General features: G+C 41.5%; 1 protein-coding gene and 1 long non-coding RNA gene across 4 annotated transcripts in view; one reads left to right on the top strand and one right to left on the bottom strand.

The window, feature by feature from the left end:
* LHFPL3 (LHFPL tetraspan subfamily member 3) overlaps nucleotides 1–22,564 on the top strand; it is a 577,332-nt gene that overhangs the window by 362,319 nt on the left and 192,449 nt on the right. The window lies entirely within an intron of this gene.
* On the bottom strand, nucleotides 328–12,526 carry LOC132679092 (uncharacterized). The gene is made up of 4 exons (XR_009609963.1): nucleotides 12,375–12,526; nucleotides 4,306–4,432; nucleotides 2,073–2,177; nucleotides 328–571 (listed from the first exon to the last, which is right to left on the bottom strand). It is a non-coding gene; the product is annotated as an uncharacterized LOC132679092 (long non-coding RNA).

The following is a 22,564-nucleotide window of genomic DNA, read 5'->3' as shown; positions in this document are numbered from 1 at the left end:
TCCTTCACACATGACTACCACACTCACAACAGTTCTGATACCAGACGTGTGGGGGTTTCCCCACACCAAGCAATTCTATGACACCAGCTGGGTGTCCTACAGCGTAACTCAAATCTGAGGCTGTGCATCAGATTCCACAGATTGAGGGCTCAGTCCCTGATCACACTGTCCCTCACCCCACTTCAGATGCCAATCACAGTTCACGTTGTCACCTGTGCTTCTGACTGGCTATAAATCAGAGGTTCTCATGACCCCCTCTTCAGGTTCAAGTAACTTGCTAGAGTGATTCACAGGACTCAGGGAAGCAGTTTATTTACTCTCCACCAGTTTATGTATAAAAAGATGTGGTAAAGGATACAGATGAACATCCAGGTGGAACCGCTGGGTAGAGCACAGTTTGGGGCGGGGCTTGGAGCTTCCACGCCCCCTCCGTGGGCCACACCCCCGATGGCTCCGCGTGTTCCACAACCTGCAAGCCTTCTGAACCCTTGTACTTTTTGGATTTTTGTGGAGGCTTCATTTCTGGAGGCATGATCCATTTCCAGCCTCTCTCCTCCCTAGAGAATGGGGGCTGAAAATTCCACACGTGCAGTCATGGTTTGATCTTTCTGGTGACCAGCCCCCATCCGGAAGCCCACCACGAGTCACCTCATTAGAGCAAAAGACACTCGTATCACCTGGGAAATTCCAAGGGATTTAGGAACTCAGGGACTCCGTGTCAGGAGCTGGGGTCAAAAACCAAATAACTATGGGGCGCCTGGGTGGCTCAGTTGGTTGAGCATCTGACTTCAGCTCAGGTCATGATCTCACACTTCGTGGGTTCGAGCCCCATGTGGGGCTCTGTGCTGACAGCTCAGAGCCGGGAGCCTGCTTCGGATTCTGTGTTTCCCTTCTCTGCCCCTCCCCCGCTCACGTTCTGTCTCTGTCTCACTCTCTCTCTCAAAAATAAATAAACATTAAAAAAAAAAACCCAACCAAATAGCTAGAACAAAAGATACTCCCAGTGCTCTTATTACTTAGGAAATTACAAAGGTTTTAAGAGGTCTGTGCCAGGAACAGGGGGCAGAGACCAATAAGAATTTTTTCTATTATCTTGCAGTCAAAAGATACTATTATTCTTTTGATTTCTTTTCAATCATTTGTAAATATAAAATCCATTCTTTTCTCCCCAGGCTGTAGAAAAATAGGTGGCAAGCCATACGATTTTCTGACTCCCACTCTGGTCTTCTGTCTACACTAGATGCCACTGATATCTGTTCAGAGGAAAACTAGGACCAGCAGGGGGAAGCTGACCCAGCTTAGACCTCTCTGGCTCCTACTCCTTAGACGATTTGCATCCTATTTTGAAAACTCGGGAGTTAAGGATATTCCTGATCTACGCCACTCATGGCCCTGTTTGCCCATTTTTGGTGAGAGGGAAAATGGTAGTCATTACGTTTCTTTGACAGCAGTAAAAACAAAATATGAATTGATCATCTGAAATTATCCTGCCTCTGTGGGTGCTTTTACAAGCAAAATAGGTTATCCTTCACAAAGAGAAACTCCTTTATTATTGTGACTGCTGAGTAAAGAATTAGATACAGGATTTTAGAGGGGTGCCTGGGTGGCACAGTCGGTTAAGTATACAACTTCGGCTCAGGTCATGATCACACTGTCCATGAGTTCGAGCCCCGTGTCAGGCTCTGTGCTGACAGCTCAGAGCCTGGAGCCTGCTTTGGATTCTGTGTCTCCCTCTCCCTCTGCCCCTTCCCTGCTTATGCTCTCTTTCTCTCAAAAATAAATAAGCGTTAAAAAAATTTTTTTAGAAGGATGCAACTCTAGTTCAGCTATTCCTTTTTTCAGGTAAAGCCTGGCCCAGAAAGATTCAGTGACTCATAAAAACAAATCACTCAGAAACAGTAGCACATCCCAAACCCAGACCCTCTTTGTTCTCTTCCACACCATCTCCTCCGTGATGCATTTCCCTTGCCTTCCTCAACTGACTAGATTTTTAAGTCAGAGGGTGAGAGCACCCAGGAGTCAGCCCTATAGGTGCTCATCATGGGATGCCTCCAAAAGATGTAACCAGGTACCTGTAGCCACAAGAGATCAACCAAGCATCAAAACTGTAGCACCCTCTGCCGCCAAGATACTGTTCATTCAGTGAGAGACATTCCATAGTGTTGAGACCCCAGAGCCTATGATAGACACGTTATGCATGGTCAGTTCTCAGACCTGCCCAGTGAAGTTGCACATGTCCCCCATGAAGATCAGTTTCTCCATGAGGCTCACTGTTGAAATGTCTCTGAACACTTAGGTGAGGAGGAATCGAGAAAATGGATAGCAAATCCAAGCAAGACTGGTGGCGACACTGCAGCCAGATGATTCCATTTTAGCTTGATAAATAGAAAAACCATTTAAGTAACCATGGTGTTGCAGAGGAAAATGAGACCTCTAGTGTATTTTTTTTAATTTTTTTTACTGTTTGTTTTTTGAGAGACAGAGTATGAACAGGAGAGGGGCAGAGAGAGAGGGAGACACAGAATCAGAAGCAGGCTCCAGCCTCTGAGCTGTCAGCACAGAGCCCAATGTGGGGCTTGAATTCATGAACCGTGAGATCATGACCTGAGCCGAAGCTGGATGCTTAAATGACTGAGCCACCCAGACTCCCCAGGTGTGCTTTTCAGCCAGAGGGGAAAAGAAAAGGAAGAGAATAGAAGCGGATCCCGTCTTTATTCAAAATTAGAAGGGTCCTTTCTGAAAGGACTTTCTATTAGATGGGTACTTTCTGAAATTTCTGGTCAAGAAAATTAATTTTTACTTGAACTCCCTGCACGGCATGCTGGCTAGGGCCTTGTCCCTCTTTGGAGAAGAGTGGTAAAGTGAAGTTCCATACACTCAGTAGAGTGTATGGAAAGTTCTGTTTAATCTTCAAGGCCAGGTTCAGAATAAATTTCTCCGTGAAACTGGTGTGGTCAGAATTCACCAGGCAATAACTGTGAGTGGACATCACCATGCTCTTAGCCTCAGGGTTGATATTTCAAGCTCCCCAGCTACTGGGTCCACAAAAAGTCTGCTCCTTCCTAGGTTGCCCTCTCCAACTATTTCTAAGAACCATCAGGTACAGATTGGACAGAGTCAGTCTTTTGCCATCATCTTGGGCCCCAGGCTCATTTGGTCTCTGCTTCCAGGGCCTTGATTCTAAGTTGAGAGTCCAAATAACACAGCAGGTTCTCAGAAAGAAGATTCTCAAGCGGCTTATGCATTTAAGATACAAATGGGCACGCCTTACCAGATTCCCTGAAGGTTACCTTTGATTCTTAAGTGGGGAGAGCATGGCTTGCCCTATTGAAACAAGAGTCATGGTGATTAGGAATCTGGTAAGCATGGAAACTGTATCAACAAAAAAAGTTAGGAAGTAGTCCTTTACACAGAAGCACATGAGAAATAAGTACCCAAGGACTGGTGAGATTCTATTTGAGAATGCTTAATTTATGTTTTCCCCTCTTATATTTTATATACCCTTCCTCTTTTTATATTTGGGAAAGTCAAATTCTTGGCTCTAGAGTTTCAAAAGCCTAATTCCTAGGACACCTGGCTGGCTTAGGCAGAGGAACTTGTGACTCTTGATCTCGCGGTCATGAGTTCAAGGCCCACATCGGGTGTAAAGATTATTTACTTAGTTGGATACATACATACACTTAAAAAAAAAAAAAAAGCCTAATTCCTAGCATAAGACCAAAGATTTGGAAACCGTGTGTTATGAGAATAAGGTGCTCCCCGAGTATGAGGAGGGTTTAGGGGAGCAAAGGTGGTCCCTAAAGAGAAGTCCTGTTCCCCCACCCCCAGGGCCACGTCTCTGGCAGGGCCGTGTCAAAATCTCAAAGGGCACAGAGCCAGCAAGAGCCCGGCCCCACAACCAGCATAAGGAACAGCTGGGTATCTGGGCAGACAGGCCCCAGACAGCCTCCATGGTTCCCTACACCATCCTATACGACCTGGTGCCTGGCAGGAGTAGAGAAGTAAAACTCACTGCGACACCATGGTATGGGAGCAGTTGTGTGATTCCCAGGCACCAAGAGCAGGGTAGCCCAGGACAGAGAGCTGGCCAACCTGAAGGGCTTTGCCATTGGATACAGGGTGTATATAACAGTGCCCCACCTGAACCAGCACACCAACATTGACAGGAAACTCAGGGCCAAAGCTCTGTAAGCCTACCTGGAATTTAAACAAAACTCAAGAGTAAGGAGGGCTCTCCCAACAGAATGGGAGATAGAAATTGAGTTTCATTAGAGAGAAATATAGGAAGCTGTGTTTCTTACATACCTGAATTTGTGATCTGAGATTCTTAATAGCCACACACATAATTAGGAATTAGTTTATGTTCTACAGAAACTAGCAGGTAGGTAGTTCTGCTCATAACAGAAGGAGTGTTTGCCTCTCTCTCCGTGTTCTGAAAGAGCAAGGGCCATAAAAAGTGTTTTAGAATTTTTTAACATCTAACTGAAGTGTCATAGAATTTACATTGGTGGTCTATGCATGCATGCTCAGTGGGGGCAATATCAATTTACAGTCATAAATGGATTGTAGTCCCTCTCTCAAAGGCTACAGTACATAACATATTAAAAAGTTTTAGGAGGCCAGTTAGGAAAAAATATCTAAAAATGCTCCTTGGAGGAGAATAATGAAAAAACAAAGGTTGAAAAACACTGGTCTTCTGTAATATGGAAGCCTTAAGAGCCAGATTTAATGGTCTCAGCCTAAGTACATCTGAAAAACACTTATTAAAGGCACTATGGCAATTACAATGAGTTAACGTGGTTAATTTGCTTATTCAATAAAAACCTAAATCCCTCCCTCTTTATTTCTTTCTCTGAAAGTGGAAGTGGTGGTGATAAAAATCTAAATAATGGTCTGTGGACACGACGTCAATGGAGAATTAAAAATTTACAGTTCTGTGGATGTCTGCCACCACCACCCCTCCCAAGAAAGGAAAAGAAAGTTGTTTGGCAGGTTTTTAATCAAATGAGTGAATGAATTAACTATGCTGGTACAATATCACTGCCCTGGATGAGCCATCCCTATTTAAGCAGAACTACAAGTATTACAATAAAAGATGCAAAGCAACAAAGAAGCAAGAAGACAGATGTTAACCTAAAAAGGTAGAACCTTATCTTGGGTCTCCTAACTTTTTGAATCCTCAGTATTGTGGTAAGAGCTACTAGCTGGTGAGAAATGCCAGCGAACAGGAGCAAATATCCCAATTTGTAAACAGGGCCAAAGAAGCTCCCGAGACGAGGAAATTCAAGGGCTTTGCATCTGGGTGTTTCTTATCTGGAAGACTGACACATTGTCTCTGCTGGGTGAGGTCCACACCGGTGCAGTAAAATGACAGGTGGAATGACAAGTGTCCAGAGGAAATTTACCACCTTCCCAAGGGACCTACAAGCAGTAGCAATCCGGCCTCTATCTAGCCTAGAAACACAAGGACAACAAGCAAATAAGCAGACAGGCTGGAAGATGTGCAGAAAGTCAGGCACAAAGGCAGCAGGCTATAGCAAAAAGAAAAAGCAGATTTGGGTCGACGTCCTTGCTCCCCGACTTTGTACATGTGCATGCCTTTACCAAAGGATTTCGATTCTGAGCTTCAAGCCTCTCATTTGTAAACCAAAACTAATCCCTACTTGCAAGATTGTTTTGAGGATCAAATGAGCATACACTGCAAAGAAGCAGTGTCTAATAAGTACGCTCGGTAAATGGGAGCTTAAATAAAGAGATGGGTGAAAGTTTAGAAGGATGAAGTGGAAAAAGAGAAAATGTCACTAAGCCCAGTGTGTGTGTGTGTGTGTGTGTGTGTGTGTGTGTGTGTGTGTATGGGCATGTGTGTATTTACTTTGTAAAATTCATCAAAGTCCATCTTGTAAAGGGTGTTGAGAGTATGGGCTCACTTGGCTAAGGGAGTGGAGAGGAAAAGTCTTGGAAGAGAAGGGATAAACAAGTGCAAGTCCTGCTCCACCATCACTAAAGAAGAAGGCTGTTGCAGCAAGAACGGAAAAATTCAAGGTCATGCCACAAAAGATGAAAGACGTTGATGGCTCTGAGGATTTTTGAGCACTGATAACATGGGCGTCCGTGCAGAGTTCTAAACCAGGAATTTGTTGTGGAGTCGGCATTTCAGCTTTATGAAAAATAAATGCATAGCAGCAGACTCATTGGAGAGGGGTTTCCCAGCAGAGGAATGAACTTGCAAACGCGGCACTAATTAAGAATGGGTGAATAGCAACCGTAAGGAGAGATAAATGTGGTCTAAGCCATATCATCTGGTGAAGGTAAAATGAAGTCACCCATCATTTTATCCCTTTGTGAGAAACAGTTCTATCAGTAGGCCAGAGGAGAGAGTAGAAATTAGTCACTCAGGGTAGGATCTCTACCTAGAAAGTCAAGGAGACCTTCGATGACATGGAAATCGTTGTCAGGAAAATATCACCTCCCAAAACAAAGGCAAGCATTGCCATTTAATAAGAGAGAAGCTCTGAGCAAAAGGCTTATTTAGCAAACAGCTCAAGTGTTTTAGACAATCTATATGATAACTGACAATTTACTTCAAATTGGCAGATATACGAGGAGGGTCACGTAATTTATAATTTGCGAGAATCCCCAAGGAAAGATTGAGCAAATATACTGCCTGAGAGTATTAATAGCACATATTTTAAAAATAAAAAAAATATACAGCAATGTTTCCTGCCAAAAGGAGATTTAGAGCTTTCTTAGAAGCACCAACAGAACAGAAATCAGATTTGCTGCATATTAGGTCAAAGAATATAAGCATAATAATTCATTGGCCTTTTCAAAAATAATAAGTAGTGTACTTTGGCGATTGGGACAGTTTCTCCACGTGCGACTTCAGAAGGATAACAAAACTATAGAGCCAACCTTTTATTTTGAGCATTTCATCTAACTTGTCTTCATAATTGAGTTTTACCCTGGTGCTGATGCAATATTTATGTTTTTAAATACGAAGGGGGAAAAGCCAGTTTGTCAGTTCTTTAACATGAGCCCACAGAACATCGGCAACAGACAGAATACTCGATTAATGAATTTGTGTCCTCAGGATCTTGTGGGAAGGCAACAGATGTGACAGCGTATTGATTCCTTCTGAAATCCTGTTTTGCCTTTTATAAGTTCCATTTAAATTCCCATCTTTACCATGGTTGTATTATGGGTTTCTTAATCCCTGGCTGATGGTTTTTGTGTTCTTGAAAGGGAGAAACAAACTACCCTAAATAAGGTGTAAATCCTCATCCAATATCATGGGGCCTTTGTGTGTAAGTCTCAAAATACCAACTGGTGTGCTTGCTGTCCAGGCCCCATTATAGGCAAGTTCTTGATATAGAACAGTGTTCTGTGAAAGTTTTCATGGGGCTTTTGTGGCATTTTGCTTCTGAATTTTCTGCCACCCTTTTGAGTAAGGGCCAAAATGTATACACTAAAATTCAGATGTGTAAAAACAATAAAAGAATAGCTTTCATTTTCTGCAACTGGCTGTATCTTGCTTCTATTCCCACTTAAGTGGCAAAAGATAAAAACAACAACAAAAATGTCATAAAGTTACCAATTAAAGTTAATCATACCTCTTTCAGTTTATTAAGCTTTGCAGGAGTTGACTTAGACTCTTTTGGGTTCAGTCAATTCAAAATTTAAAACCCAATAAGGACCAAGAGCATAAGTAACAACAGAAAAAAATGGTACATTTAACTTTATGAAAATTAAAACTTTTATGCATTAAAAGACACTATCAACAGGTAATCCACAAAATGGGAGAAAATCTTTGCAAATCATGTATCTGATAAGAAATTGATATCCAGAATATATAATGAACTCCTGCAACTCAACAACAAAAAAAGCAAACAACCGAATTTAAAGATGGGCAAAGGCATTGAATCTCCAAAGAAAATATACAAGTGACCAATAAGCACCTGAAAATATGCTCAACCTCACTAGTCATTAGGGAAATGCAAATTAAAGCCACAATATCACCTCATACCCATTGGGATGGCTACTATCAAATAAATCCAGGGGGAACCTGGGTGGCTTAGTCGGTTAAGCGTCCAGCTCTTGATTTCAGCTCAGGTCAAGATCTCAAGGTTTGTGAGACTGAGCCCCACACCAGGCTCTGCACTGACAGCAAGGAGTCTGCTTGGGATTCTCATTCCCCTCTCTCTGCCCCTCCCCCACTCATTCATGTGTGCATTCTCTCTCTCTCTCTCTCTCTCTCTCAAAATAAATAAACAAACATTAAAAAAAAGAAAGCCTGGGGTGCTAAATATGCTAATACCATATGATTTCACTCATATTTGGCATCTAAAAAACAAAATGAATGAGTAACAAACAACCAAAAAAGCAGAATCAGACCTATAAGTACAGAGAACAGACTAGTGATTGCTAGAGGGGAAGGGGTTGTGGAATGGGTAAAATGGGCAAAGGAGAGTGGGAGACACAGGCTTCCAGCTATGGAAGGAATAAGTCACAGGAATAAAAGGCACAGCATGAGGGAATATAGCCAGTGATATATCCTCAAAAAATTTTTTTAAATATAAATAAAAGGCAGAATTGGAAAAAAGAACAACTATATAGAAATTAAATAAGATTTTGATTTTAAAGCATTTAATTTTGTTAAATTTACCTATGTGGCAGAAAATTATGAAACACTGCATTTAAGAAATTTGGGTTAGAACATTTGAATAAAAGATTCTCTTCAGAGAAAAAAACAATTCACATTTTTCAGCTTTGGGAAATTCTGTATTTCTGAGAACTCCTTTTTGTTTTGACTCCTTGTATAGCATCCCATTCTTTTTTTTTTTTAATGTGTATTTATTTTTGAGCATGAGACAGAGCCTAAGCAGGGGAAGGGCAGAGAGAGAGGGAGACACAGAATCCAAAGCAGGCTCCAGGCTCTGAGCCATCAGCATAGAGCCTGATGTGGGGCTCAAACTCACAGAACCATGAGATCATGACCTGAGCCAAAGTCGGACGCTTAACCAACTGAGCCACCCAGGTGTCCCTATAGCATCCCATTCTTACTCTTTAGAGGATATTATTTAGAAATTTCTGTGTGGGGACGCCTGGGTGGCTCAGTTAGTTAAGCATCTGACTCTTTTGATTTCAGCTCAGGTCATGATCTCACGGTTCGTGGGTTCCAGCCACGTGTCAGGTAGTGTGCTGACATTGAGGAGCCTGCTTGGGATTCTCTCTCTCCCCCTCTCTCTCTGCCCCTCTCCCATTTGGACATGCTCTCTCTGCCTCTCAAAATAAGTAAATAAACATTTTTTAAAATGTAATGTTTATTCATTTTTGAGGTGGGGGACAGACAGAGAGAGAGGGAGACACAGAATCTGAAGCAGGCTCCAGGCTCTGAACTGTCAGCACAGAGCCTGATGCGGAGCTCGAACTCATAACCCATGAGATCATGACCTGAGCCAAAGTCGGACACTTAACCGACTGAACCACCCATGTGTCCCTAAATAAACATTTAAAAAAAAGAAACAAAAACACCAAAACAGGATACTCTTCTCTTAAAGTTGCCTCAGTTCTTCCCAATTAGTTCAATTTCTTTAGAGAAAATTCTCCAATTTTTTTACCCAGGACATAAACTCCTGGTGGGTATTATTCACCTAGGAAGGGAATGGCCAACATTTCCAGAAAATTAACTCCTATTTTCTTCTTCATATCCCATCCTTGTTCTACCTGGCTTTTCTAGCATCCTGCTAGGGTCTCTTCTTCAGCTCTGGTCCCTTCATCTCATATTCGAAGCTATGGCCACCTCCAACTTGTTTAATCATTCACTTCTCCATCTGCTCCATGTTTCTGTATAATTCTGGAAAGTGTCAGCTGCCAGTAACAACCCTCCCCTTCATCTACTCTCTTGTTTGTTTTGGGATTATCTTTTTTCCTGTATTGTCAATTTAATTAGAGTCCCAGAACAATGAAATAAACATGTGTCATCACTCTGCTGTGTTGAAAGGAAAAGCTTAGTCCTATAGGTTTTGATATAAAGACTTCTTTCCATTTGTTCTAGATCTTTTTTTTTTTAATTCTAATATCTATTTAATTTCCAAGTTGTTTTTTGGGTCATCTCTTTATTGTTGATTTCTGGTCTTTTCAAATCAAGATGTAGCTTTTAAAATCCCAACTTTGATGAATTTCTTTAGGCTCTTTATCACCAAATTGATGTTTGTAAGTATCCTATGGATGACTCAGATTATCTATTCTGTTTGTAGGGTAAAAGTTCTATAAATGTCAATTAACTTGACCTTGCTGATTCTGTTATTCAAATCCTTTAGTTTGTTTATTTTTAGATGATTTTATCTGTCAAATTCTGAAAGGGTTTTATTAATTTTATTCCTTTCCCTACATTATTTTTTATTAAAATCCCCCCCTATAATTTTATCATTTTTTCATCAAGTTTGTACCAAATTTTGCCTTATATATTGTCTCTTGTGTTTGTGCATAACTTGGTTATAGCTTATTTTTCTCATGGATGTCATCTTTTGGTGGTATATAAACTTCTTTGTCCCATTAAATGCCTTTGACTTTGCATTCTGTTACTCCTGCTTACTGTGTTTGAATTAACTAGGTTTATTTTTGTCCATACCCTTATTTTGTATCTTTTGTTGTCACTTTAACTGTGATTCTTGTTAACATACAATTGGATTTTGTCTAAGTGAATATGATAATGTATTCTGATAGGGAAAGTAAGAATTTTCACCTTTATTTTGATAACTGATATTCTTTGTGTTATTCCATTTAATATTTAACATACTTTTTTATTAAGTTTATTTATTTTTGAGAGAGAGAGGGAAAGAGAGAGCGTGCACACAAGTTGGGGGAGAGGCAGAGAATGAGGGAGAGAGAGAATCCCAAGCAAGCTGTCATTGCTGAGCCCAACGCAGGGCTTGATCCCACAACCCTAAGGTCATGACTTGAGCCAGAATCCAGACTCAGACACTCAACAGACTGAGCCACCCAGGCATCCCTCACACACTTTATTTTTTATTTTCCTCTCCACTTAGTTTTCTTTACAAGTGCTTCTCAGTTTTTCCCTGCTTAGGTGGGACAGGATGGCTAGCAGGGGCTGCATTTGGGCATTTCCCTTCTCCCAGGTTGATTAGGTTTTCACAAAATCCCAGTAGGTTAGCCTCTGGTGAAATAGTTTCCCTTGAGGTCAGGCCTTGTGAAGAAGAAGAATGCTCTGGTATATTCAAAATGGTCCCTTTTTCCCTCCCCCTTCTGGAAACAGGAGGAGATTTTTCTCCCATCTTTTCTCACATCTCTCTGAGGACCTGGCAGAGCTCCAGGAGATAAAACTCACGGCCAAGTGGAGGCCACACTATTAGTGGTTCCCCTGGAGTTTTTAACTCTCAGACTCGTCCACACAGAGCCTCCAGCAATTCATCAGTTACAGGTCAGCTACTCCTGCCCCAGCACTGCTTCCCAAGGAGGTCTCTGCTCCAGTAAGTTGTGTCTGCCTGTCTCTCCAATTTGGAGGCCAGCGGTTTGCCCTGTGACCTCACCTCCCCGACAGATCTGAGAAGTTGTTGATTTTTAGTTTGTTTAGCTTTTTACTTATATTTGAGATAGAGAGGTGACTTCCAAGCTCCTTCCATGATGGACAGGAAACTGGAAGTCCCTATCCTTACTTTTTTGACTTGGTCAGTTTCTTCACTGCATTTTCTGCCCTGTTAATTTGAAAGCACCTGTACTAATGAATTGTTTTCAATTCTGCCAAAAGGCTTACCTACTCCCTCAAACAGCTGTAGTCACGCTTGTATTTCTCTATTAACAGATCAGAATTAAAAGTGTCCTATTTTCTTTGCCTACCCACCCCACATTACACAAAGATGGAATCTGGGGTCTGTTATGACTTCTTCCTATCGACATTACCCCTCTTGACTGTGGTGTCCTAAAACCAGTTCCTACCAACTCTTCTCTGAGACATCACCTTGATAGCTTGAAATTGGCCACAAAGGGAGTATTTATACCATGAAAATTGGCAAGCACTCCAAAACAGGGCTTTAGTTCTTGTTTATCTTTTTTCCATAGAGTGAGCCATTAATCATTTCCCAGTACACGACTGCATTTCTGCTTCCACTCAAGTGTGTGGGTTTTGCTGGGCTTCAAAATCTTAGTTCGGGGATATTATCTACCCTTTCGGTATAGGTTTTGTTTCAAAACTCCATAACACACAATAACTATTGCTTTAATTAATCTGTTTAATTAATCTGTCATTGTTGTTGTCACTTTCTGTGTGGGAACCTGTAAGATTTTTTTTATCTGAGGAATTTATAAAGTTCACCAAGATAGAGCTAGGTACATAATTATTTTTTCATTAATCTCACCTGAGTCTTGGCAACCGTAATGAATCTAAAAACTTGTCTTTCTCCAGAGAATTGCCCTCTTTTTTAAAAATTTATTTCTCCATATAGTCCTTTTTTTCTTTTCCTGGAGCTCTTCATACAGCAGCCCCCCTTATCCATAGTTTCACTGCTGGGTGATTGGCTACTCACAGCCAACCACGGTCTGTAAGCAGATGATCTTCCAATGAATCATCAATAGGTCAATTATAGGCTAACGCTGTGTCACAATGCCTATGCCATTCACCTCACCACAGAGACATTTTATCACCTCACATCATCACAAGAAGAAAGGTGAATACAGGATGAGAAATTATTTTGAGAGAGAAACCCTATTCACATTACTTTTCTTACAGTATATTATTATAATTGTCCTTTATTAATTATTGTTAATAATTTGCTTTGCCTAATTTATACATTAAACTTTATCACAGGTGCATAAGTATAGGAAAACACAGTGTACGTGGGGCTCAGTGCTATCTTCAGTGTCAGGCATCCACTGAGGGTCTGGAACGTATCCCCTGTGGATACAGGGAGAAAAGGCAGGGACCACTGTATTTACATGTTAAGTCTCTGACCTCCAAATCTCCTGTCTTTTCCCTCATATCCTTGGGATTTTGTTCTTTTGTGCCCTCTGAAACCATTATTTCAGTTCTCAACCACAACCATCTTTAGTTGGTTGGGCTTTTTTGTTTTAATTGAGGAAGTCTTGTACATTCTAGCTGCATTTCCTCGAGGAGCCCCAATACTGTGCAGTGTTCTCTTCCAGGTTTGTTTTTTTTTTTGTCAGTTCTATGACAACAGGAGTGCCCAGGTCCAGTTCAACTCTGCCTTCTTCCCTTGTGTCTCTGACTGTTCCTAAAGAAATCGTTATTCCTTTGCCTCCTCATGGTTCATTGACCTTCAGCACTCAGGACTTTGAGGCTTCCCAGCCCATGATGTTGGGCATGAAAACTTCCGCTTTTGTCAATTGATAGGCATTTGAGCCGGCTGTCCCTACACTGAGGCAAGAGGGAACAGGCAGCAGTCTCTTCCCACCAGAGCATCTCTCCTCCAGGCCGTGAGGTCTGGCAGCTTCTTTGAGGAGCATATTCAGCACGTGCAAACTGGCCTCTGCTTGTCCAGCCCTCTGAAGGAACAGGAAATATAGGGCCTTCACACCACAGTTCTGTCCACTCTTCCTCGACAGCACAGGGAGCAAAGACCTTCACTCTCAGGATGGCACAGGGCTCCCAGGCTTGGCTGGCAGCCTCATTCTGCTCATTGTGTTTTCAGAGGAGGAATGAGTCAGGGATGCGTTCTCAGACCTCTATCTCCCAGTACATTTTTTTGGTGGCAAAGCAACTGACTGTGTTATAGGCCTATAGTCTGACCCTATTTCAAGGTTATAGTAGCCATTACACATGATCAGATCAAAGCAATGACCGGCATGGTACTTGTCATTACCTAAAACATTCTAGGCCATCAACCGCTGCCAGCCAATGATACCACCAGCAGATGAACCAGACAGGGACATCACTCACAAGGAGGGCTTGATAAGAACCCTGCTATGTAGTATGTAGCCCTGGCCTGTGACTCAGCATCCAAGGAGATCACTGGATAGGAGAATCACCAGCACCTCTGTACGTTATCAGAGCTGGACAGGTCAGGCCAGATGGGCAGTATACCCAGTTTCCTGACCAACAAGGTCTCACATGCAAGATATCATGCATCCATGATGTAGCTCTTTCTCCAAGTTGAGGCAGAGCTAAAATTTAAATTCAGCAACGATCGTGTTCCATTACCATATTGTTTGAGGATATATGAACTGACTGTGTTATGGTGGTAAAAATGTAGGTACTAACTGCTCACTGGAAGTCAGTTTTCAGGTTAGTAGAGTGTATCTGAGAACCCTATGTGTCCTCCTCCCTTCAAACAGGAGAAAGGTCATCATTGGTCAGATGTATGGGTGATGTATGTCTTGGCAATAAAATTTCAGTGGTCAGCATTGATGTTAATATTATTCCAGACTGAGTGGCCCAGCCACGATTCTCATTCTTGGCTACATCTGTTTAAAAAAAAAAAATTAAAACCAGTAAACATGAGTAGTGGCAATTGTCCAAGGGGTGGATGATGAGGGATGATAGCTAGAAGCTCTGAAGCACAGCTACACTGATGTATGATGCTGAGCAATATATCCTGGTTTCTTGGTGAATGATAAGGAGAAAACAAAAAGAAGCTTTTGATCTTCATTCTCAGTTTGACACCAAACCTTCAGTACCCTGGGTGAGCCAGAGGAATGGCTGCATCATCACTCAAGCACATCCAAAGCACCACCTCCAGTCAAACCCAATATCTGAATGTGCCTGACAACAGATGGATGGAGACCTATGTTCATGCTCCATTAGTTTTAATTCACTCTAGACCACACCATTTCCCAGAGTACATAGGGTTCAATCGGGGAAGAGCCGGAGGCTTCGGTTTCCTATCCAGCTGCTTGGTGAAAAATATATTCTGTCAAATTTAGAATTGACTCAGCCAGAGATGAATAAAATAAACACTACCTCCCTGCCAGGTGTGCAAATGTCCTGGTCACGTTTGATGTGCATAATTGGAACCATGTGGGAACCATGAGGATGCACTAGCCACCAACCAGATGAGAGTAGGCTGTAATACTGCAGCAAGTGAGGTCACAGGAAGACCAGTCTGTAATGGCCACATGTCAACTGGAACCTCAAGGAACCTCAGTTGACTTAAGGAATTAACCTTCCCTGATAGAAGTCCTGCTGGACCACAAAGTGGGTGTTCCTCCTCTCCCTCAGATACATGAAGAGTTGCAAGTATAGAGCTGTGCCTTTTCCATTTTCTCTAGGACCTCTTTTTGTTTAGATTTTTCTAACTGGCTCCATTCTGGCTTCTAAAGGGCATGCCGAGTTCTCCACTAATTTTGTCTGCATGACTGAAAAAACTGTGTGCAGAATTGAAGGAACCAATGTGATCCCCTACCCAGTGCAGGAAGGGGATGCCTAAAAGGAGAAGAGGTGAGGTTTAGGGGAATATATTTGGCCATGACACTGCCAGCCAAGCCAATCTAAACCAAGCAAGAGTAGTCTAAAACCATGAAATGGTGCTTAATTCCGGAAAATACTAAGAGGGAAGTCCAGAGGGACATCAGAAAGGCCAAAAACGTGGGGTATGTCAGAAATAAAAGGGGAGAGGACAACAGGGGTGTGGGTACCTAGGACTCTTTCCCCTCACTTTCAAGGGCCAGCTTGGAGTGCTGGGAGAAACAACCAAACACCCATGATAATACAGAAAAGCCCAAGAGCGAGGTTCTCGCCAGCTTTTGTAGTCCACAGATCACTTCAGGTTTCTAGGGGGCATTCTTGGATCTGGCACTGAAGAAGATATGAGGTGCCCTCATCCAAGATATGGGAATAGTAAGTCATTTTCCCTAATTCCTTGGACTCTTCCAAAGAAACATAACTTTTACTCTGGAAACATCCAATGTTGGTATCTACGGTACTTCAGTAGAAGAAACGAATGCCACACCAAACTACTGATGATAAAAGGGAGCTTGAGTTTGAATCTTACTGTAACATAACAGAGACAGCCCCAGACCTCCTTCAGCTTGAGGCTAAACCAAGTTCACATTTCTTTTTCTAGAGTTATTACCTTTTTAAAATCTCTTTTGTCTCCCTGGTAATTGTAAGTTCTGCATATTTCTATTTTGATACCAGTTACCTTCCTATTCTTAGCAGTTATATTTATACCTATATTTGAATATTTATATACTGTAATTAAATAGGCATGCCCCCCTCACATAGACACTGTTTTACTTCCCTCCTCCAAATCACAATCCTCTGTGCCCAGTCCTCTTTCGAATCTTAGATCTGGTTGAAAGAATAATGGTCTGAAACAAAAGAATCTTAAATTTTCCTTTTCAGTAATTTTGAGATTCCAAAGCACAAGTCGGAGGTTCAAAATTATAAGTTTGTTTACATTCGGTAGCCTGTGTCTCCCTTTGTCCTCACTTGGTTGCTCATTACAGCAGTTAAACTGGGTCCCTTTTTCAATTACAAGTCCCTTGACAAAAGGGAATTAGATTTATCTTAATCACCAGTATGCCCAGACCCGGGACATAAATAATAGTTACCTGACTGAAGAGGCTTTTTGCCAAGGATATGTAAAATTGCTTTAGGTCTGGCCATTCAAAAAATGGCACCTCTTAAGACTCTCATCAGCCACTGACAAGAACTCCCTTAGCTGAGAATACATTGCTCTAAAGTTCAACAACAACAAAAATCAATGAACTTCCTACATTTAGTTGACCGAGATTTTGCTGCCAGTTATTTCCAGGGATGTCATTTTGACAATTCAGAATGCCAATACTTTGAGGTAAGTTGATCCATTTCTTAATGTTCATGGGAACTCTAATATTGTTCTACCATAAGATAATTTCTCAGTAAAGGCCTTCCAGCCATGTACTGCAATACACATATTTGTTGGCGAGTCCAAATTTTGCATTTCTTCCAACCTGTTTTGACCTTACTTGTTGACTGTATTTAATGAAGTCACAGACTAGCCTTTGCGAGATTATCTACATCAGTCTTACCAGTTCATAGGCGAATCTACTTCTTTTTTAGTATTCCAATTTTACTGTCAGAGGAAAGCTCTATATGTTCCTGAAATCATAAAAAAATAATAAAAAATCATAAAAAATGAAATAAAAAAATCAAAGAAATGAAACTCTATAACTGAATAATGGTTAAGAGATGGAACAACAGTCAGACTCCAAGGTGTCAATCCTGGCACCTTACTTACTACTTGTGACATTTTTCAAGTTACTTAAGATCTCCCTTCTTATTTCATTTTTTATAAAATGGGGGTAATAATAGTACCTATTTCATAGTGGGGTAATGAAGTTTAAATGAGTTGATTCATATAAGAGAGTGCCTGGTACAAGTATTCGATATGGTTTGCTATTATTTTTACATTCTCAGAATACTTTAGGAAAATGAAGGCACTACAGGCTTTTGCTCCAATTTCCCTGACAAATCCTTTTATTTTCTTCAAAATTGCTCCAACTGCTCATTTCAGTGGGGATTCTGAACTCTCAGAAGCCTAGATGATGACTCTGGCTTTATAGAAAAATAGTATCATTAGTGCCCAGAGATCAGCACTGATCACGTGAGAATAATGGGTAAGAAATGAGATACAGAGCTCATCCTGCACATAGACCTATAACTGACTCCATGCAGTTACCTCTGGGCCTCCAATATGTTGACTGTCTTTGTGAACACACTTCAGAGGTGTGTGGGCCACACCTGAGTTGAGTGCATTAGTACCTAGAGATAAAGGGACAGAATGAATAGGCACTCTTATTCAAACTTCCTAATGTATCATGTGGCAAAAGTTTCAGGAAACTTTTATTTAGCTCTGTCTGCAGACATCAGAGTTTTGCAGATTGATCACTCACATTTTAAGAAAGAATGGAGACAGTGCAGTCTTTGATGACAGCCTCTACAGGACTGAAGCTGTGGAGATGGCCTTGTTGGCTGCAGTTTAGATGGGTTTAGTCAGAGAGCATGCTGTAACCCCAACAGGAAGCCAGTGCTGAAAGGGAGAAAATTGGGACAAGCAGAACTGATCTTACACTGAACCACCACTGGGAATAGCCAGTGGCTCAAAGGATTCCAAACTTAGGCTTGATTCAAGCTGGAGGTAATATCCAAGGCAGACGGTGGGCAAGCAGTGGGTTGGGTCCTGCAGCAAGAAAGCCCCCAAGTTCAGGCCTTTCTAAACATTGCTTGCTTTGGTCAAGGTGATCTACCTTCTTGTGACATAACTCAGGCTTGCTTTAAGGGCTTAAGAAAAACAATTTACACAGCCAGAGCCAAGCAAAATATCAGGACTCCAGACAAGCAGACTCAAAATAAGATCCGGGGCACCTGGGTGGCTTAGTCTGTTAAGCATCTGACTCTTGGTTTCCACTCAGGTCCATGATCTGTCAGTTACGTGGTTCCAGCCCTGCATCAGGCTCTGCACTGGCAGCATGGAGCTTGCTTAGTATTCTCTCTCTCTCTTTTTCTCTGCCCCTCCCTCACTCATGCTGTCTCTGTCTCTCTCAAATAAATAAATAAACTTAATTTTTTTTAATGTGTTATTTATTTTTGAGACAGAGAGAGACTGAGCATGAGCAGGGAAGGGGCAGAGAGAGAGGGAGACACAGAATCCGAAGCAGGCTCCAGGCTCTGAGCTGTCGGCACAGAGCCCAACGTGGGCTCGAACCCAGAACTGTGAGATCATGACCTGAGCCGAAAGTCGGATGCTCGGCTCAGTCAGACAACTGAGCCACCCAGGTGCCCCTCAAATAAATAAATAAACTTAAAAAAAAAAAAAGATCAAATGTTGGTCCCAACAAGAAACAATAAAGCTAATCGGGAAACCAGACAGAACCATGTCATACACTGAGAAAAACCATCAGTGATCCATGGAAGGCCAGGCTTGGGAGGCACAGGTGCTCAGGGTTTATCCCATACACTAGATCTACGATGGACTTTCTGTGCCTCGATGTGGACCCCAGTAACTACAGATCAGAAAACAGAAACAAGATTATAACACACTAACTATGTATAACATTAGGTAGGTAGGTAGAACAATGTCTACCAAAGATGTCCACACACTAGCCCCTGGAACCTGTGAATATGTTAGGTTATATGGAAATGGGGAATTAAGGTTATGGACACAGTTAAGTTTGCTGATCAACTGACCTTCTGATGGGGAGACTATCCAGGTTGGCCTAATCTAATCACATGGATTCTTTTTTTCACTTTTTTTTTTTTTTTTTTTTGAGAGAGGAGAGCGAGCAGGGGAGGGGCAGAGAGAGAGGGAGAAAGAGGATTTGAAGCAGGCTCTGTGCTGACAGCAGAGAGCCCGATATGGGGCTTAAACTCATGAACCGTGAGATCATGACCCGAGCCCAAGTCGAACACTTAACCAACTGAGCCACCCAGGTGCCCCCCACATGAATTCTTAAAACTGGAAGCAGAAGAAGCAAACGAGAGGATCAAGGAGATGGTACGTGAAAGGGACTCAACTTGTTATTGCTGGCCTTGAAGATGGAAAGACGCCATGAACCAAGGCATGCCGGCAGTCTCTTGAAGCCTTCAGGAAATTGTCCCCTAGAGCCTCCAGAATGAAATGCAGCCCTACAACACCTTGACTTTAGCCCAGTCAGACCATGTCAGAATTCTGATCTACCATATAATAATACATTTGTGTTGTTTTAAGCCACTAACTCTGCGGTGGTGATTTGTTGCAGTGAAAATAGAAAATAAATATACATTATGAATAAGGAAACGTTTAGATTGCGATTGATTCTAGAATCAACAAAACCATAATTTGTCCCAAAGGATATTTATTTTATATATAAAAATCGACTTCTCTTTGAAGAATACAAATAATGCCTTGAAGAAGGGAAGCAGGCAATGTTACAGGGTGGAGAATGTGTATTCACCTTCTCTTTACTCACTAGGGCTGAGCACAAATAAAGATAGGGACCAGACCCAAACCCTGGATCATGGCCATTTTAGACTGTTCTCAATTTCCATTCACAAATTGTAAGCTAGGGAGCCTAGGTGGCTCAGTCGGTTGAGTCCGACTTCACCTCACGTCTGATCTCGCGGTTTGTGAGTCCGATCCCCACATCAGAATCTCTGCTGTCAGCTCGGAGCCTGCTTTAGATCCTGTCTCCCTCTCTCGCTGCCCTCCCCCACCCTGCTTGTGCTCTCTCTCAAAGGTAAAATAGACATTAAAAAAAAAAGAAGAAGAAATTATAAGTTCTGCCCAAGGTCACATACTTGTCTCCAATGAGAACTAATATCTCCTACTCTGTCTGGGCAAACAGGTAACTGGTATTCTAGATTCAGATAGTGGTAAAAAAATAAATAAAATAAAACAAGGAAATTCTTTAGTGAAACATACTGGAACAAGTGTACCATCCTATCACTATTGAAAGTTTCTAACTAGCAGAGTCTATCAGTAATTCACATGGCCATCATCCCAGAACGTAAAATGTTGTGGATCATCACAGTACTATAATGCCATCAGCAAACCCCAGCCTCAATTATGAGAGTAGCAAATGAATCACAGCAGAACCACAGATTTTTTTTTTTTTTTTTTATGCCAAGAAGGAAACTGGAGCCTGTGGATAAAGGGTGCAAGTACAGAGCCCTGAGGGGAGGAAAGATCTCCAAGGGCAAAAGCCAAAAGCCCACACTCCTGCTCAGGTTCTAGAAGTTATATTCAGCCCTGCCTGGGGCCACTCTGTAGCACCCAAGTTCAAAGCAAAACTACCTTCTGGGCATTTCACTGACAGGTGAGGACTGGGTTAAATTTCATTTTAGTCAAGGGAAGTCATTGTTCTGATTCAAGCATTGTTCAAATGTCATACTGGTCAAGGTTTTATCTATAAACTTTTGGCTACTGCTTTCAGAATTTGAAGTTGAAAGATGTGTGAAAATCTTTTGACAAAACATTTAACACCCTGACTTCTTTTCCCCTCTTTTGACCTGGTTTTTGTCCTACACTTTTTTTGATACCTACTGCCAATTCCAATTCCGTCTCTCTGGGAAGTTTCTTGTTCTGAAGTAGCAGCATTCTCTATAAATACATAAATTACCAGAAGACCTTGCCATAGATCAGTTGAAGCCTAACATATCTCCATTTTTTTCTTTTCCATAGTCTGAATAAATTATTTGGAAGGAGTAGCAAAGAGGATGGAAGCCTAAAAACAGATGTGAAGGAAAATCTGATGGGGAAAGGGAGCACGAAATAAAGAGGGGGAAAAAAAGGGAATTCAAACAATTTGCCACAGTTGTCTTTTTCATTAGATTTTTTGTGTGTTTGTTTTAGATGTCATAAATCAGTCCTTCTGAGTCCACATAACCTTTATCTTAAGCATCTGAGGGGCTAGGGGATGGGAGGGCAGAAGTGACACTAAAGAGGAGCAGAATAGATGTAAGGAACAGCCAGCTTGAAGATTTTGTCATCCAGAGCCCCATCATGCTGTTCTGCCCTTATTTTTCTTTATCTCTCTTTTTTTCTCTTTATTTTTTAAAATCTAAATCCAAGTTAACATATAGTGTAATAATGATTTCAGGAATAGAATTTAGTGGCTCATCACTTACGTAACACTCAGTGCTCATCCTGACAAGTGCCCTCCTTAATGCCCATCACCCACTTAGCCCATCCCCCCACCCAACACCCCGCCAGCAACCCTGTTTGTTCTCTGTATTTAAGAGTCTTACGGTTTGTCTCCCTCTCTGTTTTTATATTATTTTACTTCCTTTCCCTTATGTTCATCTATTTTGTATCTTAAATTCCACACATGAATGAAACTATATGGTATTTGTCTTTCTCTGACTTATTTCATTTAGCATAATACACTCTAGTTCCATCCACATTTTCGCAAATGGGAACATTTCATTCTTTTTTTATTGCTCGGTAATATTCCATTGTGTATATATACCACATCTTCTTTATCCATTCATCAGTGAATGGACATTTTGGCTCTTTCAATACTTTGGCTATTGTTGATAGTGCTGCTGTAAACATTGGGGTGCATGTGCCCCTTCGAATCAGCACTCGTGTATCCTTTGGATAAATACCTAATCGTGCAATTCCTGGATCATAGGGTAGTTCTATTTTTAATTTCTTGAGGAACCTCCACAATGTTTTCTAGAGTTGCTGCACCAGTTTGCATTCCCACCAGCAGTGCAAAAGTGTTCATCTTTCTCTGCATCTTCGCCAATATCTGTTGTTGCCTGAGTTGTTAATTTTAGCCTTTCTGACAGGTGTGAGGTGGTATCTCATTGTGGTTTTGATTTGTATTTCCCTGATATGAGTGATGTTGAGCATCTTTTCATGTGTCCAATAGCCATTTGGATGTCTTCTTTGGAAAAGTGTCTATTCATGTCTTTTGCCCACTTCTTCACTGGATTATTTGTTTTTTTGGATGTTGAGTTTAGTAACTTATTTATAGATTTTGGATACTAACCCTTTATCCTATATGCTGTTTGCTAATCTCTCCTCCCAGTCCGTCGGTTGTCTTTAGTTTAGTTGATTGCTTGCCTCACTGTGCAAAGCTTTTATTTTGATGAGGTCCCAATAGTTCATTTTTGTTTTTGTTTCCC

Source organism: Panthera onca, chromosome A2 (genome assembly GCF_046562875.1).
Source record: "Panthera onca isolate mPanOnc1 chromosome A2, mPanOnc1 haplotype 2, whole genome shotgun sequence".
NCBI classification, from domain to species: Eukaryota; Metazoa; Chordata; class Mammalia; order Carnivora; family Felidae; genus Panthera; species Panthera onca.
The sequence above is the reverse complement of the archived record's forward strand: the minus strand, read 5'-3'. Positions and strand labels throughout refer to the sequence as shown.